Source organism: Natator depressus, chromosome 13 (assembly GCF_965152275.1).
Source record: "Natator depressus isolate rNatDep1 chromosome 13, rNatDep2.hap1, whole genome shotgun sequence".
Classification (NCBI taxonomy): domain Eukaryota; kingdom Metazoa; phylum Chordata; order Testudines; family Cheloniidae; genus Natator; species Natator depressus.
The window spans coordinates 25,354,817-25,381,515 of NC_134246.1; the positions used below are offsets into that span (position 1 = coordinate 25,354,817).

The 26,699-nt window shown below is 52.9% G+C and overlaps 1 protein-coding gene across 5 annotated transcripts in view; it reads left to right on the plus strand.

The window, feature by feature from the left end:
• Positions 1-26,699, plus strand: part of DLGAP4 (DLG associated protein 4) — a 473,125-nt gene that overhangs the window by 193,800 nt on the left and 252,626 nt on the right. For 3 of the 5 annotated variants that reach the window (XM_074970246.1, XM_074970245.1, XM_074970249.1), the window contains exon 2: positions 11,818-11,949. The exons of the other annotated variants lie outside the window; for them this stretch is intronic. The gene's annotated coding sequence lies outside the window, so the exon portion shown is untranslated. The remainder of the gene's footprint in view (positions 1-11,817; positions 11,950-26,699) is intronic. 5 annotated transcript variants of the gene reach the window in all.

Consider the following 26,699-nt stretch of genomic DNA (forward strand, 5'->3'; position numbering starts at 1 on the left):
GCTGCAGCTTATCCCCTTCTTTCTCTCTCATTGGGTCTGTGATTCTCGGTGATGAAATAAAAGGATGCAAGTTCCCTCCCTGCTTCCGGTGTCCATGCAAACACAGGTGGGGCGGGGTTCTGTCAAATTTTGGAGGCTTAGACAGTTGTCCCAGGATTAGAACCCTATATCTGCTGTTGCCTAGTCCTTCATCCAAGTCATTTAGCCTCTCCATGCCTCAGTTTCCCAGTAATGTGAGACATATAAGTAGAAACTGCTGTTAAACCCAAGCTGTGGGAACAGAGTTCAGGCTGCTTTGTCTCCTAGACCTCTCTGCTCACTCCATCAGACCTTTTGGCTAGTCAAGGAGGCTCTGCCCTCCCTGTCAAAAATTTGCCGGTGGGAAGCCTTGGCTGAAAGTGTATTTGGTGTGTCCCTGACATCCCAAGAGTGAAAAACGCTTTGCAGGGGGGCGAGGGGGGGGGTCACTAGTTGTTGCAAGGATGAAAAAAATACCAGTATTTCAGACATTTCACAAAAAGGCAACATTTGCCTAAAAACATTTTTTCCCAGTATGACGAATTAGGTGGGTGAAGGGGGAATTGCTTTTAAACGACTTGGATTTAAACTATGCCCATTTATAATGGGTGGGGTGCAAATCAGCATAGCTCACTGAGGTCAGTGTCAGTTTACACGAGATGAGGATCTGGCCTCCTTTTCTGTTCATGATTTGGAATCTCAAACAGTTGGGGTGGGGGTTTGAAAGGAGGGTTCACCATTAAAATGGTTTCCTTCAGCTCCCCAGGGCAACTGCAAACCCCCAATGTCTCCTGGGGTTTGAAGCCCGCCCCCCTCATTCCCCATTGTTCCCAGGTTTCTCAGTAGATGGACTGTGATTGCTTCAGCCCAGTGCTCCCATTATATGCAAGAGGAAGAGTTGATCTGAACAAAGTACTAAAATAAACTTGCCAGGTTCAGCAGATGAAGGGAACAGTCTGGTAAAACATCCAAATAATGGCAGGAACCCACAGCGCGCTCTCACAACAGCTGCTTTGCAGCATTCCTCCTTGTCCACGTTTCCAGCTCTCTCTCTCTCTCCCCCTGATCTATCTGTGTGTCTAATTTGGGCATTCTGAACATACGAACAGCTGGACTTGAATGCCTCCTGGACTGTTAGGAGGTAAAGGCAGTACCATATGCCATGAAAGGTAGTTTTCCCCTTGGATGTGAAATAAGGATTCAGATTTGCTGATGGACCTTAGTAATGATGAGCATGTTAATGATCCACCTGCCGGTAACATACAAGCAAACTGAGAGATGCATGTTGGTTGATTTGCTAGAATTTTATTTGATGTTCAAGGGTGAAATCAATTAGTAGAACGCATCAGTATCTATACATTAACTTATTTCTGCAGGAACATCTATCTGTCTATCTATCTATATTAGCATAGCACCTTGGACCTGGAATCCAGCTGGAGCAGGAATCCATTGGGCAGGTGCTCTGCAAACACAGAACAAAAAGCGAGTCCCTGGCCTAAAGAACTCTGAATCTGTTTTAGCTTAAAGGAATTCTGCTGTGCCCGCTTTCTCATGGGAACCTAATATATTCTGCCTGGTTAAGACCCAGATATCAGTGGGCAAGTAAGTCCTTGTCCATCAACAAGGGATCTATCAAGATTTATCCAGTGAAGAGCGTGCCTTTTGTTCATTTCTATCTTTCCTGGAAGCTGTACTTCCCTCTCAGGGTCTGCGACACAGAGAACCGCCCACCAGGTTTGCTGTCATGGTTCGCAATGTCCCCAGAGCCCTGGGGGAAAAGTACAATCAGGTGTGTTTCATCTTTCCCCTGGAGAAAGAAAATTATACCGAGGAATATGAGCCATCAGACCTGAATTCTCCCTGGGCCATTGGGAGATGAAAGTCACGTCAGGTGTCAGTTGAAAGGAAATTTCCCCTGCATTTGCAGTAAGGCCTGGATTTGACTATGGACCTTGATCGCACAATAACTGGGATGTTCTGAACACTCATGTCCCAGACGGTGGGACCATAATATAGTCCCCAGAGTCTGAGATGCTTAGCTCTTTCATCTCCCACTGACTTCAAGGGGGGTTGAGGGAGCGTTGCACCTGGTGGTGTTGGGGCCTTCATTTGTACAGCTTCCACAATAGCGGCTGGGCTGGGATTTCCCTGCTCTGCTGGGGGAAGGGAACGCACAGGAGGTGGGCGGGCGGGGATTGAGAGGAGGCTGAGGAAGGAAAGATGCATCTCCCCCTTTGATTGCTGGATGCAGCTCCCTGGCTCACCGTGCTCCCGAGCACAGTGCTTGGCTTGATGTGCTAAGGAGAAGGTCTTTAAGCTGGGTTGTTCAAGGGTGCCTGGGGGAATTAGGTGCCCAAGTCCCACAGCATTTTGGTGGGATTTGGGCACCTCCCTTATGCCCCTTCGCAAATCACAGCTTAACCCACAGCCACATTTTGGGGGCTTTAGCGCCTCTCTCCCTCCTGGGTTTTGCATGTTGGTTTCCTGAGGGCAGAAGCGTCTTGGGACCATTGCCTCGCAGAGATGGGATCTTTCTGTCTTGGCCTGAGGGGAAGGAGGAGCAGATTCCATCTGCCCAGGGAGACCTTTGGCTCTTGCTGGTGATCTTTGTTTTTAGTTGATGCTCTTTTCTTTTGAAGCCACTCTCCCCCATCCGTTCATCATATCTTTGCTGTACCCTGCCCTGCTGGGGCCATTCTTGGTAGAGCAGAGACAGGTGTGTGTTTGCCTAGGTCTTCTCATGCTGGGGCTTAATTGCTGAATGGTTTTGTTGGGAGGGCGCTGAGCGAGAGGGCAGGCAGATCCAGCCTGACTGGGAGAAAATCCTGCCAAACCAAATCCTAGCATGGCAAATCCCCCGTTTGCTCTCACCTGCTTTAGCTGTTTAACCCTGTCTAACTCTAGTCCTCCTCTAATCTAGTCCCATCGAGCCTAGGCTAGCGTGACTGCCTGCCTGCTCAGTCCAGTCTAGCATCATCTGATCTAATTAATCTGCTCTAATCTTTGTGCTCCCATCCCTGGGGTATCTAGGCACTGACTTGATCCTGAAATCCTGCCCCAATTGCAACTCCTGCAGTGACTCCCAACATCTTCTCAGCATCCCACTCCTCCCACCGCCTGGGGGATCTGTCCCTCCCTGCTCCAGGGAAAGTGACCACTACAGTCGGGTGTGATCCACAAGCCAAGGAGACTCCAGCAGCGGGGGCCCTACGTGGTCCAGCCTTCCTGTAGGCAGCAGGGGATGCTGGGCTAGCAGCATGGGACGAGCTCTAGCCACTCACTCCAGCCCAGTAGCAGCTGGAGAGCTAGGGGGCCAAATTCTGTTCTCAGTTACACTGGCACAACCAGGAGCATTTCCATTGACTTCAGTAGGGCCACTCTGGATTTACGCTAGCGTGGATGAAAGCAGGATCCGACCCACTGTGTTTTTCCCCGATTGACCATGCTGTTGTTTTAAATCTTTGATTGTCGTGTTCCTCTCTGGCGCTGCCCATGTTGCCATCCCCCTCCTTACTTCCTGTCTCGCTGCAAGTGCTGGCCGTTATTCGATGGAGTGCTGCAATGGGCACACTCAGGCACTGCAGCTTGCTGTGTCAGCAGCTAGCTGCCTGGTGGAAGGCACAATCAAACATCGGCTACAGCAAGGAGGAAGCAGCTGGTCAGACTAAGCACAAACGGTCTCTCCTGGAGCGGCTGCTACTGCGTTAGGAGGCTGGCTGGCGGGCTGAATCCTGGCACGTCGTGTCCTGCTGGGTGGATCACGCTGCAGTGAAATGGAGGGAATTGATCCTGGATTCCTTACACGGGCAAAATGCCACTTGAAATCAATGGGAGATTTGCCTGAGTAAGGAGTGCCGGTGAGAGGATCCTGGCACGAGTGCTCCAGTGGGTGGATTGTGGGGCACTCAGATGCTGGGAGTCCAAATCCAGGCACTAGTGCTGTGGCACGGATCCTGACTCCTGCACCAACACACACAGTTTCTGCTGTGCTCAGTAGCTCAGAGTCCGAGTCCTGGCACTGGTTCTCTGGGCCATGGATCCTGCTGCACAGAGCTTGACCCTAACCAGCAGCTGTGTCACTTCAGAGCTCCTCCTACCCAGACACCATTCTTCTGGGAATGCTAAATAACCCTCGTAACATCCATGCACAGGGCCTTAAAGGCCTAATGCCATCCTAGTTTAGCTTCTGTTGAGCTAGAGGAGCTTTTGGGAGGGGGGCGGGGGGGTTAGGTGTTTGATCCAGTTCAGATCTGCAGTCTGGAAATGGCCGTTTGTGAGACCCAGGGAAGATGAGGCTGAATGGTTTGGGGGCCTGTTGCAGACTCCTGCCTGGGATAGGGCTGTGGCACGCTTGAGGTGTGGCCGTCACTTGGGAGCCTTACATGGATCATGCTTGTGAAGCAGAGACGGCTTCTTAGAAAGGCCTGTGGCTCACTGCCGTTCTCTCATCACGGGCTGGGACTCCACTTGTCCAGTGTGATGAGATGGTGTGTCCTCGTCAAAGCACTGATTTCTTCTCCTTCCCTAGCCTCTCTCACTGGGGTTTGAAAGGAAGATCAGTCTCCTGTCCCAGATGAAAGCAGGGGGACAGAAATGTAGGAGGAAAGGGAGCCATCTGGGACTGAGTTTCGGTTGAAACTGGACCGCACTAAGTCTTGGCCTAAGCATGGGGGGAAGGGCCTACCCTACACGGCTATTTCTAGCCCTGTAGTGCAAGACCAAGTCAGTTGACCTGGGCTCTGAAATTCGCTGCTGAAGGGGAGGAGAGGGGGATTGGTTTGGGGGTTTCTTTTGACGAACCCTAAGCCTGGGCTCTGATTCAGGTTTGAGCCCAAGCTCCCCTTCTGTCCATACACAAATCAGTCCAACTCTGGTCAGCAAGCACTCAGGAGCAGGGGTGGGGTCAGAGCCCAAGTCCCACTGCGACTTTGGTCCAAGCCCTGTCATTTTGTAGTGTGGATGCAGATCAAGCTGCAGACCCAAGTCAGAAGGTCTGTGCAGTTCAGTGTGGACACATTAGTACAGCTGTGAGACCTGGATCCAGCCATTGTAAAATCAGGTTTATAATCCAGTGTGATGCCCATGTGTGGGCTTGGAAACATGCAGTGCACAAACCAGATCAACAGACCGGACAGGCGGGGCAGGGTTGAGGGGTGCCGGAGCCATTCCAGAGAGGTGGGGTGGGGTCGAGGTGTGCCAGAGCCATGCTGGAGAGGCAGGGCGGGGTAGAGGGGTGGCGGAGCCATACCAGAAAGGCGGAGCAGGGTCGAGGGGTGCCAGAGCCATACTGGAGAGGTGGGGTGGGGTCAAGGTGTACCAGATCCATACCAGAGAGGTGGGGTGGGGTTGAGGTGTGCCAGAGCTGTACCGGAGAGGCAGGGCAGGGTCAAGGGGTGCTGGATCCATACCGGAGAGCTGGAGGTGGGGTGGGGTTGAGGGTGCTGGAGCCATACTGGAGAGGTGGGGTGGGGCAAGGGGTGCTGGAATCATACCTGGGGGAGGTCGAGGGGTGCCGGAGCCATACCAGAGAAGTGGGGTGGGGTTGAGGGGTGCTGGAGCCATACCGGGGGGGTCGAGGGGTGCTGGAGCCATACCGGGGAGGTGGGGCGGGGCAAGGGGGCGCTGGAGCCATACCGGGAGGGCGGGTGAGGGGTGCCAGAGCCATACCGGAGAGGCAGGGCAGGGCAAGGGGCGCCGGAGTCGTACCAGAGAGTGGGGCAGGGTGAACCTGGGCTCTACTTGATTTACTGTCTGACCTATAGTTGTGGCACTTGCTTTGTTATGGTCTATGTGCCCAGGGCTTTCTTTTGTAATAAATTAAGCCACAAAAGCCATTTGTACTCAAAAGACTGGACTATTTCTGGGGACTCTGAAGGAGGGATACTGAGGCTGGCACACGTGGCGTGCCCCAGCCTGCCACAGGAGAGCACTCCAGGTGGGGGGCACCTTATGACGGTGCCACTTTCTCATCCATCACCAGTGATTCCCTTTTCATCTGCTTTGTGGGTCTCCCTGTTTGAATCCAGCTGTCTCCTGCTTTACAAATACTCTTTCCTCAGTTACTCGCCCAAGCTGCAGGACCTTCCATTCATCACTGGAGTGCGAAAGAAAGATTGGCACTGAGGAGTCCGCTGGGCCTGGCAACTTCACTGAATAACACAGCGTTCCGGAAGATCACTCATTTCCTCCCCAGGAAGGCCCCACCATTCAGCCCTGGCTCTTGTCTTCCTCCTGCATGTGCCAAACAGCTTACGTTTTCGTGATGCCTGGACCCAGTTCAGGTGTTTTGCTGGTGAGGGCCATGCTGGGTAAATTCCAGCCTGACTTCCCCTGACCATGTGATGTGGAATCTGGTTCAGCCTTTGTTTGGTAAAGGAGCAGCCTGTATCATAGTCCAAGCTGTAAAGTCATCCTATATCCTCTGAGCCCACTGCAGCCCTCACTGGGACAGATCCAGAGGCAACACCTTATTGAGAGCTGTCAGAAGGACAGTGGGGAGGAAGGCTTAGTTCTGAGGTTTCTCAGGCTTGGGTTTCTCTGGAGCACCAAGTCCTAAGCTACAGGCTGAAAACAGAAACTAAGAGTATGCCTACACTGCAGTTAGACACCCGTGGCTGGCCCGGGACAGATGACTTGGGCTCGCGGGGCTTGGGCTAAGGGGCTGTTTAACTGTGGTATAGACGACCAGGCTTGGGCTGGAGGCTGGGCTGTAGGACCCTGCAAGATGGGAGGGTCCCAGAGCTTGGGATGCGACCGAGCCTAATGGCCACACCACACTTAAACAGCCCCTTAGTCCGAGCCCTGCAAGCTGAGTCAGCTGGCCCGGGCCAGCCGTGGATGTCTAAGTACAGTGTAGACAGACCCTAAGAGCCTGGCCCTGCTCCCACTGAGGATGCTGGCAAAAATTTCCATTGGCTTCCATGGCAGCAGGCCAGGCCTAAGCCCAGATTTTGATCTCGGTTACACTGGGGTAACCCATATGATTTCAGTGGTTTACACCTGTTGCAAAGGAGCGTACTACACCTTTAAAGGCAAGTGGGTCAGGCCGGGATGTAATCAAGGAGGTGCCACCCACCCTACAGCTGGGCTACGTAAACAGCTACAGGCAGCTGAGCAAAAGAGAAGTGGGAGTCGAAGCTCTAGGTGGCAGTAGGTGATGGTTGTTTCATCTCAGGCTCCAGACCAGCCTAACCAGAGGCTCACTTTGTGGGCTTTAAGTTGTGAAGCAGGGTCCTGAGGTGAGGCCCTTGTGAGCTGTTTATTGTGCTTGCTCCTGTCCTGAAATCTTATTAAACAAGGGACGTGCTGTTTTGTTAGTCTGTGTTAGCTGCTCCTGGCTCTAGGCTGCTAAAGGGGACCTACTGCTGCCCCAATAGGGGAAGGTGAAGGTGGGGCACACCTGCAGTACCATGCCAGGCTGCTCTGTAACCCACACATCTTCTGGGCGTGGGGTTCTGTCCCATCTAGTGGCACCAAAACCACTTAAAGAGAGAGAGAGAGCTAAATGAGTCTGCTTTACAGCCAGTTAGCTTTTAGTTCATGCGGTAGAGGCTCCTGCACTAATCTCCAAAGGTCCCAGCTTTGATCCCACCCGCCGACGTCTGGGGTCTGTCAGCATTACACCTGCAAGGGTAGTGATCAACGACTCGATGTCTAGTTGGCAGCCGGTATCAAGCGGAGTGCCCCAGGAGTCGGTCCTAGGGCTGGTTTTGTTCAACATCTTCATTAATGATCTGGATGATGGGATGGATTGCACCCTTAGTAAGTTCGCAAATGATACTAAGCTGGGGGGAGAGGTAGATACCCTGGAGGGTAGGGATAGGGTCCAGAGTGACCTAGACAAATTGGAGGATTGGGCTAAAAGAAATCTGATGAGGTTTGACAAGTGCAGAGCACGTAGGACGGAAGAATCCCATGCACCGCTACAGGCTGGGGACCGACTGGCTAAGCGGCAGTTCTGCAGAAAAGGATCTGGGGATTGCAGTGGACAAGAAGCTGGATATGAGTCAGCAGTGTGCCCTTGTTGCCGAGAAGGCTAACGGCATATGGGGCTGCATTACTAGGAGCATTGCCAGCAGATTGAGGGAAGTGATTATTCCCCTCTATTCGGCACTGGTGAGGCCACATCTGGAGTATTGTGTGCAGTTTTGGGGAACTACAGAAGGGATGTGGACAAATCGGAGAGAGTCCAGCAGAGGGCAACGGAAATGATTAGGGGGCTGGGGCACATGGCTTTCCAGGAGAGACTGAGGGAACTGGGCTTGTTTAGGCAGTGTCTACACTGCCACTTTCAGCGCTAGAACTATAGTTGGTGAGGGGTGTGAATAAACCACCCCCCTGAGCGACAAAATGTTGGCACTGAAAAGCCCCAGTATAGACAGCGCTTTAGTGAGGGGAGCCGCGCTCCTGGCGATAAAGCTACCACCCCTCGTTCGGGATGGTTATTTTTGATCACTGGGAGAGCTGTCCCCTGGCGATCAAGCATAACTACACTGCCCACGTCACAGTGCTGCTGCGGCCGCAGAACAAGGAGCAATGGTCTGAGGTTGCAGTCGGGGAGGTCTAGGTTGGATATTAGGAAACACTATTTCACGAGGAGGGTGGTGAAGCACTGGAATGGGTTACCTAGGGAGGTGGTGGAAACTCCATCCTTAGAGGTTTTTAAGTCCCGCTTGACAAAGCCCTGGCTGGGATGATTTAGTTGGGGTTGGTCCTGCTTTGAGCAGGGGTCGGACTAGAACCTCCTGAGGTCTTTTCCAACCCTAATCTTCTATAATTTACATGTATGTAACCCAGAGTCAGTCTGCCCCTCAAGGCCCAGTCCTGCATGGTGCTAAGAGCCCTTGACTCACAGGGGATCAGGGCCCCCCGTGCCCTGCAGGATCAACCCCTAAGTGACGGCTGAGGAGTGTGTCTGTTGTTGGCTCAGGGTAGAGGCTGGCAGGGACGCAGTCCTGTTCCCAAGGGAGGTAGTGGAAGCTTGTCACTGACTTTGTGGGGAGAGATGGGGCCCTTGGTGGGGAAAGAGCAGTGTAACAGCAGCATTGTCCTACAAGGAGACACGCTAGGTGACGTGGAGGCAGGGGTGGTGAACAGAACAAGGCATCCCTTGTGGAATAAAAGAGACGATCTCAGAACCAGCCCTTCTTACCCTGCACTCCTTGCAAGGAGATGCTCTGACAGAAGAGACACCCCGTCTCCATGCTCGGCTTTGAGCCTTCCACTGTGAGATGCCGAGGTTTCACAGAACACACTGAATGGGGATCCAGTCTCTTTACCATTCCAGTGGATTCACCAGAGGCTCCTGGAGCAGGATAGGTACTTGAAAAGAGGCAGCTTACAGGTGCCAGGAGCTGGTGCTCCTGCATCTCAGATCACAAGTCTTCCCCAACCAGTGCTCTTGCACTAATCCCCACAGCAATGCCTGCTGGGAGAGGCTGAGACTAGATTAGCTATGGTTGGCTGCTCCCGCCCCATTTGCAACATTTGGTCTTGAAAACTCAGCACAGGTTAAATTGCAGCAGGGCAGGTCTGTGTCTATGTAGTTTGCTCTTTCTAATGTGGGCGTGGTATAAGAGGCTCTTTGAATGCATAGGAAAGAAGCGAACGTTTGTTGATAGCATGAGCTGGGAGGGCCAGCAGAAGCAGAAGGGGGCTGATAGTTTTTTGTATGTCCATCTCCCATGCAGTCTCTGAGGTGGGGGCATATTTCAGATCCTTTCGGAACCCCTCCCACTCCTTCCAGGGCGCTATTCTCCTAGGCAGCAATCTCCTCGTTCTTATTTCCATGAGGATTGATACAGTGTCATTTAGGGGCCTGGGAACTTCACAGGCAAATAAGGAAGGGGGTCGGTTTCGGCCAAAGTGGGAGTAACTCCACTGAACCAGAGCTGGATGGGGCCCCAGTACCTTGCCTTGCTCATGAGGAATTAGTATTTGTCCAGAGACCTAGAGCCATTTGTTTTTTCTAGTGCTCCTGGCCAAGCTGGAGCCCTGTAGGTGACGGTCCCAGGAGAGGGTGGCCTGGGGCTGATGGAGGGGATGGAGTTTGGGGAAGTAGGATGGTCTGTTTGGCCTGTAAGCCCTTTGGGGTAGGGACTGTCTCTCAGTGAGCGTCTGTACAGTGCTTCCTACCATGCTTGAGGCCTCTGGATTGTACCTCACTACAGACAGTGCATAATAATGAGGGGGCAAGCACAGTCCTGGGGGGAGGTGACAGAGAGCTGGCTAGATGGGGTGTGAGGGGAGGAGGGTGGGGTTTGCTGCAGTGGGGCAGTGAGGTTTCTCCTTAGAGAAGCTGGGGTTTGGGAGCCTAGACTCAGGCTGAGCATGTTGCTCCTTGCCTTGGTCTCAGGCTGTGCCTGTGCACTGGGGTGCTTAGAACGCCGCCCCGTATTGTGGGGATCTAGCTGCAAATGCTCTTCATAAAACACCAGGGGCATGCGGGCCAGGGGAGCCTTAGCCTTCGCGATGGAGAACCGAGGAGCTGCTGTGTCAACCAGCCATCCTGGGAAGAGAAGCTCTCCTGCTTCCCATCACTTCTTGCTGCTTCGGCAAAGGAGGAGGTGGTGAAGAAGGCACTCTGATTCCAAGAGCAAGAACTAAAGCTATGGGGCTAGGCACCAGCTGGGAGGCAAAGGGAAGTGTCAGAAGGTGACTGGTCCCTTTAAGGGGTGATGGGCCCTGCCCCACCTGTGGCTCAGTTGGCTCTCCTCCCCAGGTGGGGAAAATCAGTGCTCCATAGCAGTAGGTGGCTAACTCAGCCCTGCCCGGGAGATTAAAGAGAAGCCTCCTGGGAGACAGAGGAGGAGAGAGAGTGGGGCAGACAGCTTGCAAGGGGGAAAGACAGAGTTAACAGGGGCTAGCCCAGAATAGATGAGTGATGGTTATAGCTAGCCTAAATTCCCCCTCCCCGCTCCTAGAAGGAGGGCTCTGGGAAACCAGTGTTGGACTTGAGAGGCTAATGTCTAATTGATATGCTGTAAGAGACTTAACCAATGAAACTCTCACAGGGGGAGTCTCCGTTTAAACTATTCTGCTTGGGAGGGGTGTCTGGGGGGAGGGATAGCTCAGTGGTTTGAGCATTGGCTTGCTAAACCCAGGGTTGTGAGTTCAATCTTTGAGGGGGCCATTCAGGGATCTGGGGCAAAAATTGGGGATTGGTCCTGCTTTGAGCAGGGGGTTGGACTAGATGACCCCCTGAGGTCCCTTCCAACCCTGCGATTCTATGATATTCTAAGAGTTAGCCAGGGCAGTAGAGGGCAGCGCACCGGCCAGGCCAAGCCATGCCACAAGGGGTATCCGGAGGAGTGGTTGTCTGTCACAGGTGGCAATGTTTCCCATTGGACTGGCAGCTCACAGCCCCCCAGGGTAGGTAAACCAGAGCCGTGTCCCTTCATCCTCCCCAGGTGTCAGCAAACACACTAGGTGCCCGCTCAGTAACGCCAAGTGCCTGTACAGGCCTGTTGGAAGGGTGGACTGCGGGTGAGGGCAGCCCGAGATGCAGTGAGGGGCTGGGGACCCAATGTAGGACAGAGATTGTAACAGAATGAATTTGCTCCCTTAAGAAATGGTGAGAATTCTGGGGGTGAGAGGAGGGGGAGACAGACCCCTGCGCATGTGGGTCCAGGGTGTGTCTGAGAGAGAGGGGTGAAGACCACCCTTCCTTGTGTGGGGTGGAGGGGGTGTTGGGAATGTGAGGGGGCAGAGAGGGCCCTGGGGTGATCAGTGCAGCTACACCTCCCATGCTGGGTTTGCTTTATGACCCCTCTGACTCTTGTTTTCCATTCTCCTCCCCAGCTCGAGGACAGCAGCTGGCCCTGTTGTGGCAGCCAGTGCCTCGCTCGCCGCCCACCCCGGGGACCCCACACGGTGACCATGTGGACATGCACAACCTGCAGGCTGTGAATGAGAGCGGGACCCTGGTGTGAGGTAGGCACCCCCTGCAGAGTCCCTCAGGCTGTGAGCGATTCCTGTTAGTTGGGGGCACGGCATCCACGGCCAGCTGGGGAGTGTGATCCCCAGCACAGCAGCACAAACCGAACCAGACACACGGTGCCATTGACCCAGGTGTTTCCAGCACCTGGATGGCTTCTCTGTGGGGAAGAGGGTTAAAGTGATTGCTGGTTATTGTCCCTTCCCCCACGACTGGAAATGCAACCCCCACATGCCATCCTCCTGCTGTCTCTTGCCCTTAGCATAGCAAGGAGTTTTGAGGGACTGAGCTGGAGCACAGCCCGACTAGCACCCTCAGGGCATTGCCTAAGAAACCGGCAGGCAAAAGCATTGGGTTCAAATGCCAGGAGATGCCAACTGAAGTGCTGCTCTGAAGATGATGGGCCTATATAAATAGCTGCTGCATTGGTGGGGGTGTCTGGATCAGGAAAGGAGGAGTATGCATGGGTCAAAGAGGAGAGAGCAGATGGGTCTTCTAATGAGCTCATCATTGGGGTGTCCGTGTGCTAGATCTACATCTGAAGGGATCCGCTGTGGGATGTGTGAAGCCAGGAAGGCTGCAGTAATCCTGCAAGTTGGGGCCTGTCTCTGCTCCGCGTGCAGTGGCTAGGCTGTCCGCACCAAGACAGCCCCCGGCAGGGTATATGGCTTGGCTGCATGAACCAGATGGCTTGCTGGCCGTGGTGGGACGAGGCCTAGAGAGTGGCGCCACGAAGGGTGTGGTGAGCAAGAGGCGGTTGTGCTGGTGCAGGGCTCTGTGTTCCTGGTGGCTGTGCCGCGGGGGGGGGGGGGAGCAGGGGTGGCCGTCCATTTCCTGGTGGAGCAGAGCACCGGGAGCAGCGGGGTCTGTGCTCAGCATGTGGTAGCATGGCTCCATTTCTGCTGGTCACCTGGCTCTCCTGCTCCCGCCGTGCAAGGTGGAAGCCAGGGGCCCAGAGTTCAAATTCTACACCTTTGTGCACACTGTTGGCTGGATGCCAAGGTGCCTGTCTCCCTTCCCCTCCCGCCCCCCCAGATACCAGTGGCCTGCCAAGGAGCTGTGTGAAATCCCAGCCAGGCTATCTCTTCCCCGAGGGGAAAAGCAGGATGCTTTGGCTTCTCTAGCTGCACAAATTGCTCTGTGCTGGGCAGGTGGGTCCAGGGTTCCTGAGCACTCTGCCCCTCCCATGTTGCTAAATGGGGTGAGGCCTCTGGTGATGTGGAGGAGGGTCCTGGTATGGAGTGGTTATGAACCACTGTGGTGCCACCATCTGCCAGTCAAGTTGCACCCTCAGATGACCAAACAGAGACGTGTGCTTTAGACGTGTATCTGGGGGACTGAGATGGTGTCTGTGGGAAATGGTTGGTCACAGCCGCCTCCAGCAGGGTTATTACAAAAAGCCCCGTGAGCCCGTCTTTCTAATGTTGCAGCCCACTCAGCCTTGTTGCTTGCGTTTTCCTCCATTTCCCAAGGATCAATGCGATCGCTCCTATAATGTAGAACAAAGCCTGGGGAACTATACGAGGAAGCCCACTAACAACGTATTCTGTCCCGGAGCCTGTGAGATCCATACAGAGGCGCGGTGATGGTGGGATCTACATGATGATGGGATCAATAGGCCTTACAGAGCCTGATAAGGAGCATTCATTAGTCGTGCTTTTCCAAGGGCTAGCAAAGGAAATAAAGAGGAGGAAAAATGACATCTACAAAACAGACTCAAAGCCTCCAAATTAACTTCCTGCCATGTGGCAAAACCAGCTCCAGGCAACCCCAAGTATTCCAGGACTCCAAAAATCAGGAGTGCCTCAAAAAAATGAAATTTAAAAAAAAATAATATATGGTGGGTTTTTTGTTTGCCTACAGGGTTGCTGTGCCTTCAGGGTGGACGTGAATCACATTTTCAGGTTTTTCTCTGCAAACACGTGGACTAGAAACTTACTCTTTTTAATAAAAGCTGAGATTCTCATCTCTGGGGGCTTGGGTTTTAAGATGAGCAGTAAAAATGGCAAGACTTGTGCTAACATCGCGAGAGTTGGCAGCGCTGAACAAGACACTGCCTTGTATGCAGGTGAGATGCCCAATTACTTCATCCCAGAAAGCGGAGAACAATTTAGATCTGCATCCTTGACAGCAAATTGCTTCTTCAGCAGTTATAACCTCTCATCACATTTTCCTGAGCTATCACTGCAGGAGAATCTATGGCATTTTGCACAGAATTACTTTTTTTTGCCCACCGCCTGTGCCAGTAAAAGGACTTATTTGTAGTCCCACAGTGTCATTTAAAATGATTAACAGGGTGTGTGTGTGTCTTTTATAGCAAGTGTAGTGTTAATGTATTGGATGGTTCCTTTTTCTTTTTTTGCCTGCCAACTGTGACATTGAAATTATGGGAAGGTCCTTCGGAAAGATTCTTTTATGTGGCTGAGGGAGATGGGTTCCAAAGAAGCAGGGAGTTTTGGGTGTCTGTGACTAAGGAACTGGGCCTAAGCACCATCACAAACCTTGCCATCTTCTGCTCCGAGGTCCAGGCCTGCTTCTTGGACCCACGCTCTCTGCTATAAATCCAGAGTAATGTGGACCGAAACCCCAAAACACCCTGCCAAACCAGTCCTCCAGTGGGGAGCAGACGTGAAAGAATGAACCACCTGTGACCGACATTAGTCCCATTGCTTAATGCACTGCTTGAAGGCGCTCAGATAGGGTGGTGTTCAGGGTGGATAAGAACCTGTGTAGGATGGTAGCAGTCTAATTGTGCCATCAGCAACAGAATGGATGAGACCAAATTCAGAGTGTGACCGGGAGAACTCCTAAACTCTTGTCTGTCCCCAAGTCTTGCTTGAGCCTGCTTCCTGTTCGATACTGTGCCGTCCCTGATGGTGCTGTGCCACATTTGTCATGCTTTCCATAGCCCAAGAGCAAAAGCTGTCTCTTCAGTTGAAAATGACTTTTATTTTAAACGAAGGGAAATCCACAAGAAAGAACAAAAGCTAAGTCTCCATAAGAGAGAACACAGTGTGCTGCTCTCCTCTGGAACAGGCTGCAACAGCAGTGAGAAAGTGGTGGCAGGGCAGAGAAATGTAAAGCACAATGGGGTGGGGGACGCTGCTGACTGTTGCAGATCTGGAACAAGAGGGCGGGCGGGAGGGGGGCGGGCATGTTACCTGGGAACGTCCATTAGCTGACTGAAAGACTGCAGGGTAGTGCGTGGATGTTTGTCACAGTACAGGGGCTTGAGCATGGGTCTGAGGACAGAGGTGAGGGAAAGAAAATATGAGGGGGCAGGGTTAAGTGCGGGGGACACCAGATTTTCCTCCCAGGGTTTTTAATTCTACCCAATGGCTTGGAATTCATAGAATCATAGAATATCAGGGTAGGAAGGGACCTCAGGAGGTCATCTAGTCCAACCCCCTGCTCGAGCAGGACCAATCCCCAACGAAATCATCCCAGCCAGGGCTTTGTCAAGCCTGACCTTAAAAACCTCTAAAGAAGGAGTTACAACCTCCCTAAGTAACACATTCCCGTTCTTCACCACCCTCCTAGTGAAAAACTTTTTCCTGCTGACTCCTTAGCTCCTGCTGGTACCTTTCAGATGGGAACAAAATGCAGGTACTAAGGGACAGGGAGGCTCTTCGCAAGCTACCCTAGTTACCAACCTCCACGTGCAGCGTAATGGTTGGAAAGTGGAGAGCACGGGCCCTGCAGGGGGCTGGGGTGACTCGCAGTCACGCGTCCGCTTGCGGGTAGTCTCCGTCTTCTCCCCCTCCCCCCTGTAATCACACGTACGTCTCTTCCCCTTAATTGCAGTTGCTTGATTTGTCTCTGGCTTTTTTTTTTTTATTTAGTTGACACATATTTGGTTCAAAGCGTTTTAATTATCCTCTTGGGACGTGTTTCATTTATTTATTAACGCAGAAATTGGAGCTGTCGCTTTTACTTTATTTTACTATATTTTTCCCCTTTTAAAAAAAACTTCAGCAAATAAATCTGTTTGACCAGCCCCTCTTTCCCCCCCCCCCCCCCCCAACTCCCAGCCTCCCTGAGACCTCCTCTGTCTGGCTGCTCTAGCGCCCCGGGGAGATGAAGTCTCACTCGTGAGGTTGGGAGTGTCTTTTTTTGGCAGGCAGAGGCCACTGCAAATTGGAAGGTGAATCATGTCACTGGTTCACGCCAAGCCCCCACTCGAGAGCCAGCATGGAAACTGGGAGCCAGGTGCCAAATGTCCTGGCGTGAGGCTCGCAGCCTTGCGAGAGAGCCAGAGCTGCCCACTGGCTCTTGCGGACAAAGCCAGCACATAGGATGCTGCCTCCCCTTCATCCTGCAATGTCACATGACAGCAGGTAGCTGAGGGGGGCTGGGGGAATAAAGCCATACTCCTGGTCCCCTTCTGGTCTTCTGGGACTCACCGGACAGCTGCCAGCAGTAGAGGGAAGCAAAGGGGAAGCAGGGGGCGGGGGCAGGGTGGGGGGTGGAACTAAGGCCATGTCTACACTAGGAAAGTACTCCGATTTTACAGAAGTCGATTTTTGGGAACGGATGGTATAAACTCGAGTGCATGCGTCCACACTAAGCACATTAATTCGGAGGTGTGCGTCCACGGTACCGTGGCAAGCGTCGATATTCCAAGCAGTGCACTGCAGGTAGCTATCCCGCAGTCCCCGCTGCCCATTGGAATTCTGGGCTGAGCTCCCAATGCCTGATGGGGCCAAAAATTTGTCGCGGGTGGTTATGGGTAAATGTCATCAGTCAACCCTCCCTCCCTCCGTGAAAGCAACAGCAGACAATCATTTTGCGCCCTTTTCCCTGGATTGTCCGAGCAGATGCCATAGCACGGCAAGCCTGGACCCCGTTCAGCTCACCGCAGCAGTTATGACCATTGTAAACACCTCGTGCATTATCGTGCAGTTTATGCAGAACCAGCACCTGAAAAACCAGGCGAGGAGGCAACGGCAGTGTGGTGATGAGGACATGAACACAGATTTCTCTAAAACTGCGGTCCCCCGCAATTTGGAGATCATGGTGTTACTAGGGCAGGCTCACGCTGTGGAACGCCGAAACTGGGCCCGGGAAAAGCACAGAGTGGTGTCACTGCATAGTGTTGCAGGTTTGGGGTGATTCCCAGTGGCTCCAAAACTTTCGCATGCTAAGGGCACTTTCATGGAACTTTGTGACTTGCTTTCCCCTGCCTTGAAGCGCAAGAATACCAAGATGAGAGCAGCCCTCACAGTTCACAAGCGAGTGGCAATATCCCTGTGGAATCTTGCAACGCCAGACAGCTACCGGTCAGTGGGTAATCAATTTGGAGTGGGCAAATCTACTGTGGGGGTTGCTGTGATGCAAGTAGCCAACGCAATCATTGAGCTGCTGCTATCAAAGGTAGTGACTCTGGGAAATGTGCAGGTCATACTAGATGGCTTTGCTGCAATGGGATTCCCTAACTGTGCTGGGGCTATACACGGAACCCATATCCCTATTTTGGGACTGGACCCACCATGGCAGCCATAAACCGCAAGGGGTACTTTTCAATGGTGCTGCAAGCACTGGTGGATCATAAGGGACGTTTCACCAACATCAACGTGGGATGGCTGGGAAAGGTTCATGACGCTCGCGTCTTCAGGAACACTGGTCTGTTTAAACGGCTGCAGGAAGGGATTTACTTCCTAGACCAGAAAATAACTGTTGGGGATGTTGAAATGCCTACAGCTATCCTTGGGGACCCAGCCTACCCCTTAATGCCCTGGCTCATGAAGCCGTACACTGGCACCCTGGACAGTAGTTAGGAGCTGTTCAACTACAGGCTGAGCAAGTGCAGAATGGTGGTAGTGTGTGCATTTGGGCCTTTAAAGGGTCGCTGGCACAGTTTACTGACTCACTCAGACCTCAGCGAAACCAGTATTCCCATTGTTATTGCTGCTTGCTGTGTGCTCCACAATCTCTGTGAGAGTAAGGGGGAGACGTTTATGGCGGGGGGGGGGGGGAGATTGAGGCAAATCGCCAGGCCGCTAAATATGCGCAACCAGACACCAGAGCAGTTAGAAGAGCAAAGCAGGAAGCGCGGTGCATCAGAGAAGCTTTGAAAACCAGTTTCATGACTGGCCAGGGTACTGTGTGACACTTCTGTTTGCTTCTCCTTGATGAAAAGCCGCCCCCTTGGTTGCCTCTAAATTCCCTGTAAGCCACCCGCCCTCCCTCCTTCGATCACAGCTTGCTTGCAAAGGAAATAAAGTCACTATCGTTTAAAGAACATGCATTAATTGATTATAAAAATAGGGAGATAACTCACAAGGTAGCCTGGATGGGGTGTGGGAAGAGGGAAGGAAAAGGCCACTTTAAAACTTGTTGAATGCTAGCCTTCTGTTGCTTGGGCTGTGCACTGGGGTGGAGCGGTTGGGTGCCCGGAGCCTCCCTCCTCGCATTCTTGGGCGTCTGGGTGAGGACGATGGAACCTGGGGAGGAGGGAGGGTGGTTAAACTGGGGCTGCAGCGACAGTCTGTGATCCTGCTGCCGTTCCCGAACTTCCGCCAGACGCCAGAGCGTGTCCTGTTTGATCCCGCAATAGCCTCAGCGTTGCCTCCTGCCTCCTCTGATCTTCCTGCCGCCACCTCTCCTCACGTTCATCGGCCACTTTCCTGTACGCTGCTATTGTGTCCCTCCACGCATTCTGCTGAGCTCTGTCAGTTCCGGACGACTGCATGAGCTCAGAGAACATTTAGTTGTGCCTGCGTTTTTTTCTCCACCTTATCTGAGATAGCCTTTGGGACGGAGGAGGGAGGCTTGAAACATTTGCAGCTGCTGGAGGAAAAAAGGGAGTGAAGTATTTAAAAAGATACATTTTACAGAACAATGGCTATACTCTTTCACGGTGAACAACACTATTCACATTACATAGCACATGTGATTTTGGTGCAAGGTCGCATTTTGCATCTTATAGTGAGTGCCTGTGGCTTTGGTGTTAGAGATCACACACGCAGGGCCAGGCAACAGAATTTGGATTGCAGGTGGCCATGATAAGCCATAGTCTTTCGGCTTCTGCAACCTTCATAACAGCAGCGCCCTCCTCTCCCATACCAAGCAAAGCACGTTGAGTTGGCCATTTAGTGCTGCGGTTTTCCTGTTAACGTGCAGCAGCAGAAACCAAACTAACTCCTGCTCCCCCACCCCCCCGCTATCCAATTCTCTGGGATGATTGCTTTACCCCTCACCCCACCGCGTGGCTGGTATCAGGGAAGATCCCTGCTAGCCAAACGCAAACAGCTCAGCGCCAATGCCCCCCCGCCCCACAACACCGCGTGGCTAACTGCGGGGAGGATTTCTTTTCGGCCACAAGCAAACAGCCCAGTAGGAACGGCCACCTCTGAATGTCCCCTTAATTAAATTCCCCTATTTCAACCAGGTTACCATGAACAACATCACTCTCCTAAGGATAACACAGAGAGATAAAGAACGGATGTTGCTTGAATACCAGCAAACACCAGGACCATACGCTGCCAGGCTTTGTCATGCAGTGATACCAGATTACTTGCTACTAGCATGGCGTGGTAAAGTGTCCTACCATGGAGGATGGAATAAGGCTGCTCTCCCCAAAAACCTTCTGCAAAGGTTTTTAGAGTACCTCCAGGAGAGCTTCATGGAGATGACCCTAGAGGATTTCCGCTCCATCCCCAGACACGTTAATAGACTTTTCCAGTAGCTGTACTGGCCACGAAAGCATCCCAAGTCCTCAGGGCTACTTAATCATTAAAAACCGCTTGCTTTTATAACATATATTATATTTAAAAAGGTACACTCACCAGAGGTCCCTTCTGCGGCTTTGTTGGGTTGGGAGGGTATTTCAGTCAGGGTGATAAAAAGATCCTGGCTGTCGGGGAAAACGGTGTGCTGTGTACGCTCCTCAAGCTCGTCCTCCTCATCTTCCCTGTCCGCAAAATCCTCAGGCATGGCGGAGAGTACCCCATCATTGGAGTCCACGGACAGGGGTGGGGTAGTGGTGGCGGCCTCCCCTAGAATTGCAGGCAGCTCAGCGTAGAAGCGGCATGTCTGGGGCTCTGTCCCGGAGTGTCCGTTTGATTCTTTGGTTTTCTGGTACGCTTGTCTGAGCTCCTTAAGTTTCACGCAGCACTGTGTTGCGTCCCTGCTGTAGCCTCTGTCCCTCATGGCCTCTGAGATTTTTTTAAATGTTTTGGCATTTCGTCTTTTGGAACGTAGTTCTGATAGCACGGATTCCTCTCCCCACACAGCGATCAGATCCAGCACCTCCCGTTCGGTCCCTGCTGGAGCTCTTTTTCGATTCTGGGACTGCATGGTCTCCTGTGCTGATGAGCTCTGCATGGTCACCTGTGCTGATGAGCTCACCTGGCCAAACAGGAAATGAGATTCAAAAGTTCCTGGGGTTTTTCCTGTACACCTGGCCAGTGCATCCAAGTTCAGAGTGCTGTCCAGAGCGGTCACAATGGTGCACTGTGGGATAGCACCCGGAGGCCAATGCCTTCGAATTGTGTCCACACTAACCCTAATTCGAAACAGCGATGTCGATTTCAGCGCTAATCCCCTCGCTGGGGAGGAGTACAGAAATTGGTTTTAAGAGCCCTTTATGTCGGAAAAAATGGCTTCATTGTGTGGACGGGTGCAGGGTTAATTCGATGTAATGCTGCTAAATCCAACATAAACTTGTAGTGTAGACCAGGCCAGAGAGAGCAGGGCACTTACAGGGCTTGATCTTTCCCCTAATTCTGAGCTGCCACCCAACCTGTGACTCTGCTGCCTTCCCTCACCTCTGATCTGCAACCTCATTGACTTCAGGGGAGCTGCTCCACGCGTGAGGGTAGGGCTAGCGGAGAAGGGCAGACAGGCGACCTTCCTCCCCTGCCGTAACCAGCCAGCACCCTGCCCCTTCCTAGCGTGCCTGACCCTAGAGAAAGGCTCGTACTGCAGAGCTAGGGATTAGGAGCAGAACTGGTCCAGAGATCCCCAGGCCTGCTCCTGAGAGCGGCTCTCCTGGAGGTCGATGGCTCTTTCTCTCTGCAGCGGCTGCTGATTAGCAAACACTCTCCCCAGAGCTGCATGCATTCCTGCCGACGACCTCAATCCGACTGGCGCGCCGACGGAGAAGAAACCAAAAAGAGCCAGCCCGTAGGGTGCACCGAACGGAGCTGGGCAAACAAATGGGATTGATGTGATTGCACGGCTTTGTGGTCAGCTCTAGGAAATAGAGCCCACAAGTCTGGCCACCCCTCCCTCTCTTCTCATGAGTAGGCACCACAGGGGAAGAATTGTCTCCCAGAACTTTAGGTGACTATCACAATGTGGGGCTTAAAAGAACAGCGGAGAGGCAAACCCAGGCTCCTAAGTCCCTGCACACTGGTTCTGTGGTTCCTGTGAATGGCCGAAGAGATGCAGGAGCTGAGGGAGGGGAAGTGCAATGGAGTGGTCTGTTTTGGTCTTTCCTGGCTCTAGTCTTTCATGCTATATGTGCAGATACATACAGGTTTCTCTCACTTCTTCCAAGCACTGCGCTTGAGTCTCCATTACAGCAAGGCTCTGATACTGCCCCGGAAGCCTAAAGGGGCCTTGAAATGGGCAGAAATGCCCTCCTAAGAGTAACCCCTGTGCAGCCAGCCCTCCTGTCAGCCCAAGCGTAAGGGGTGGATTAGAGGCACGTAATATGCTGAGCTGCAGCTCTCCTCTGCTTCTCAGGGCACAGTGGGGGCCAGGCAAAGTAACATGAAGGTTACAGCAGCCCTGAGACTGCTGTAACTTTCAGCAGGAGCCACGACGGCCCCTGCTCAGCCCCAGACAATAGGCCATGCTCAGAGGGATTAAAGCCACCTCCACCTGCCTGCTCCATCTGTAGTCATAGGAACAGAGTGACGGAGGCTCGTTGTCAATGGGAAATTGGCAGTCTCCCATAGGTGCTCTCTGCATAGCATTCCCTCGGTCACAGCACAGGCTCCCCCTTGGGTGGCTCAGCTCTGTGGGTGGTGAAGTGATGGCACAGCTGGCCGCAAGGAGGGCTAGGTGCTGAGAGGGGGGCTCCCTGATTGCCAGCACCCCCCGCATGCTGGTAGGTGCTTGGGAGTGACTGATCTGTGGCTGGGTGTCAGGCGGGCGGCCACGTAGGACACAGTTTTGGGGTGAGCCCTAATGTAGCTGCACAGGAGGAAAGTGGGGGATAAAGCTTTTTCCTCTTCCTGGTTGCGTCTGCGCAGATGGCAGCTGGGGCTCCAGGAGGGGTGGGGGAGGAGTTGGGCACCCGATACTCACCCCTACCAAGGAAATGAGCAGAGCTAGGGTTGCCAACTTTCCAATCGCACAAAACTGAATGCCCCTGCCCCACCCCTTCTCCAAGGCCCCGCCCCCACCCACTCCATCCCCCTCCCTGTGTTGCTCGCTCTCCCCCACCCTCACTCACTTTCACCGGGCTGGGATAGGGGGTTGGGGTACAGGAGGGGGGTGCGGGCTCTGGCTGGGGGTGTGGGCTCTGGGGTGGGGCCGGGGATGAGGGGTGCAGAAGAGGGCTCCAGGCTAGGACAGGGGGGTGGGGTGTGAGGGGTGGGTATGGGCTCTGGCCTGGGGGGCGCAGGCTCCAGGTGGGACAAGAAATGAGTGGTTCAGGGTGAGGGTGAGGGAGAGGGCTCTGGGCTGGAGCAGAGGGTTGTGGGGGTGAGGACTCCGGCTGTGGGTGCAGGCTTTGGGGTGGGGCCACAGATGAGGGGTTTGGGGTGCAGGAGGGGACTGGGGCATGGGGTTGGGACATGCAGGCTCCAGCAGGGAGTTTGGATGCAGGAGGGGACTCTGGGCTGGGGCAGGGGGTTGGGGTGTGGGAGATGGTTCCCGACCAGTGGGAGCTGCAGAGCTGACCCTTGGGACAGGGGCTGCGCATGGAGCCTCCCTGGATGCCCATGCATCTAGGGGCTGCAGGGACCTGGTGGCCGCTTCCGGGAGCTGCGCGGAGCTAGGGCAGGCAGGGAGCCTGTCTTAGCCCTGGGCCCCCACTGTGCCACCAACTGGACTTTTAACTTCCTGGTTGGCTGTGCCAACCGGAGCCACCAGAGTCCCTTTTTGACCAGGCATTCTGGTCAAAAACCAGATGCCTGGCAACTCTAGGCAGAGCAAGGGCTGGTGTTACCCCACCCCCATGCACCAGCCACCAGAGATCTCCTGGCGTGAGTGGGAAGGAAGCCACATCCTAATTAGGGGAGATGTAACTTCCTGCCCCCCGGAGCAGGGCGGGGTCAGGGCTCTGCTGCTCCTCCTGCTTGGCCAGAGCTGCAGCTAGGCTCTTGAGCCTGGATCCTCTGAGGTATTTTGGTGGCTGATTCCTATTGATTTCAGTGGGAGACAGGCACCTAAGTATGTTGCGGCTCAGGACCTCCTCACTCAGCCGCTACGCCGATTGTGTGTCAATTATGCACTCGCTGAGTTAATAATGAAGCGGAGCAGAGAGAGACAGAGGCTAAGAGATACAGGCCAGGGCGAAGAGAGATCTGTTCGGTTAGGTCGGAAATGAGAAGGAGAGGTGAGGCAGGGAGCTCCGACGGGCCTGTGGAAGAGGAGAAGGCTCCCATGCCATAAGCGGTGAGGTGTTTGCAGCGGGATAGAGGAGCAGCCAGAGCTAGGTAATGGAGCAGGAGGCAGGGGCTGAAATGAGCTCTTGGTCCCGTTTCCTCTCCTTGGTGTTTCTGTTGTGGGCTCCCTGCAAGCTGCTCCAGAGAGAAAAGGCTTTGCAGCCCTGTCTGGCATCACGCTACAACAGCCCCCGGTCTCGCTTCCCTGAGCGAGGATAGCCAGTCACGTCAAATCTGGGGTGAAGGGCCAGACAAATAACGATAGTGTGTATACACCAAGCACCTTTCATTGGAGGGGCTGAAAACATGTTACAATGTACCCACATTTGTATCAGTCCTGTGGGGAAACTGAGGCCCATTAGACGCCTGCACATCACACCAAACTGAGTGTGTAAGGGACTTGCCCAAGGCATCACGCTGAGCTACTGAGAAAGCCTTGATTAAAACCCAGGTTTCCTGCCGCCAAGCCAGGTTCTCTCACCACCAGACCATGCTGCTGCCCCTGGCCAAATGCACCAGAATGAGAGCCCCAGACTGGTTCTCTGTGTGACACTGGGATTTGAATGAGCCCCGGGGGAAAGCTGCTGCATTAGCCTGGTGCTTCATCACATTTCCTGCGTCCAGTTGAAAACGAGAACCTCGTGTTGTGCCCTGAGAGACTTTGAGCTTTTAATGAACACTCTGGAGCAATCCACTGGCACCGTGGGCTGGGGAAGAGTGCGTTGTTAGCCACTGTGTGGCCCTACAAGCATCCTGCTGCTGCAGAGCTGGGTGGGATGGGCTCGGGGGGGCACACCTTATTAGTGCTTGTGGTCTGGCTAGCCCCTGTTGCCAATAGCAGCATGCCCACTGGGGATGGGAAGCCTCTCCAAATCCTCCTCCACTGGAGCCATGGAGCGCTGGTGGCAGTGGTAATAGGGCCCTCTTCCCAGCACTCCCTTGAGTGCTAGGCTGGATTCCTGCTGGGGTGCACAGGACTGGGGTGGGGCCCTAGCCCTTCTAACATCCCTTATGCTAACAAGGCAGGTTTGGGTATAAGACTCAGTATTTTAGGGCTAGGAACTTTATTGGCTGCGTCAGCTAGGCTGGAGGGCTGTGTAGCGCTGACTCAGTAATGTGCCCGGGTTACTTCGGGGGCTGCCCGGAGAGAGGTGATTCCAAAGCCGTGGTGTGAAATCAGGAAAGGTCTCCTAGGACTGAGGCGGAGACAACCACTGGCCACCCATCTGCAAAGCACCAACCCTTGCACCCCACTGGACTACCCATGTGGTTGTATTAGGTAGGATTAAAACATAGACTATAAACCCTCATGCATCACAGCATAAGGCAACCGCTAATGGAGAAGGGATAGCTATGGCAGGTTATGCTATAGTTGGTTCATTATGAGGAGTTTTTTGCACCTTCCTCTGAAGTGTCTGGTGCTGTATATTCATTGTTGGAGGCAGGGTAGTGGAGTAAAGCTGCTGGTGTGATTGTATATGGCAAATCCATTGTTCCTTATGGGAGTTTGCCTGAGTAGAGGCTTAGTGAAAATTAAATAAGGGCAGGAGTATAGAAACTTCATTGCCCACACTGCTCACTCCCAAAGCAATATTAATATTCTTCCTAGATGCAATGACCAGCACTGAATGCAACACTCCAGACAGTGTCTTATATCGGGGTCCAACACTAGAGCACATTTTCTTTCCTGTATAGAAGCCTAACACGCAGGCAAAGCTTTCCCAGCCTGATGGATGGGGATACTGATAGTTGTCTGGCTGCGCTGTGTGATAAATAACAATCTAGACAGGTGGAGGGATTTGGATTGCATATAAAAAACTGGATGGATGGATGGATGGATGGATGGTTTTTTTAACGAGATGGGCAGAATAGATTCTGGTAAGTGAAAGTGATGGCTGCGTTTGAAATGATGGTGTGGGCTGGATGGGGAGACAGATTTGCATGGCTAGATTTGATAGGAAGGATAAGCTGGCGGGATAGATTAGATAAGGTAAAATAGATTAGGTAGATTCTCCAGACCCCTCAAGACCGAGTCATGCTTTTGTTGAGAGCATCTAAAGAAACAGGTGCATTAAATCCAGGACTAGCCCATCAGTTCCACCTTCTGACTGACAGTGAAGGAATGTGCCATTAACAGAAAGCTGGAGAACGCACCTGCCTTTCAATCACTACATTTGTTTTCTACACCATGAACATGGTGTCCTCTGCTGGCAGAGACCCAAGTGCAGTCCCGCCATGTATAACTCAGCACAGGTGGCCTGGTGGTGTTGGTTCCTGTTGAAAGAGAGAGAGAATAAAAACCAGTGTTGGACTTGCCTTGGAGCCATGTTCCTCAGTCTCCTCCAGTGAAGAGCAGTCTCCTGCTGCTGGGGGTTGCTGGCCTCTGTTCTCCTGCTGCATTTTCCAGCAGAGTCCATTTCATACTTGCTCTCAGGTCTTACTCTCTTTTGATAACTCTGTTTCACCTTGAGCTCCCATTAGCAGGAACAGGCCCATTCTGAGACAATCAAATCTAATGAAAAGCCTGGACAGAAAGTCTCTCCTGCTCACTGCATAACCAATTTATATCCTTTGGCTGGGAGGAGTTACAGAGAACGTTGGTCCATTTCTATGTCCCAGTTTTATTTGTCCCTGATCAGGATGGAATTTGGGAAGGATGGCTCCTTCGGGGACAGCACCCTGGTTGCCAGATGTTGATCCAAACTGGACCACCTTGAACGTTCAGTATGGAACTGGATCCAGATTTCACAGTTTTGGCCCATCTTTAGTCACCATATGGCAGAAATTTCCAAAGGGCTCAGGACCCACACCTTCCACTTACACACCAAAACAAGTGGCCAGCTATTCAGAGTTTGTCAGTATGTTGGGTGTAGCTCAGCTTCTGAGCTCTTAGAAAAATCTGGCTCCGGTTGTCGGTATTGAAGTTTGACAGTCTGGCTCTGGGCTCTTTGGGAAATTTGCCCCTCCCAGTTTGCTGGTTTCGAATATTTCAGAGGTTCTCCAAGTGCATCACAAACATTATTTATCTGTGAACACATCTATTAACTACCGTGACTGTATCTAGGTAACGGTCACGGTTTTGCTTTCCGTGTCAGGGTAGACAAACCCTGCACCAGATAGGAAAGGGTTAAAGAGCAGCCCTTGGTTCAGTTAGCCCCGCCCACTACACCTGTGCTGAGTGTTGG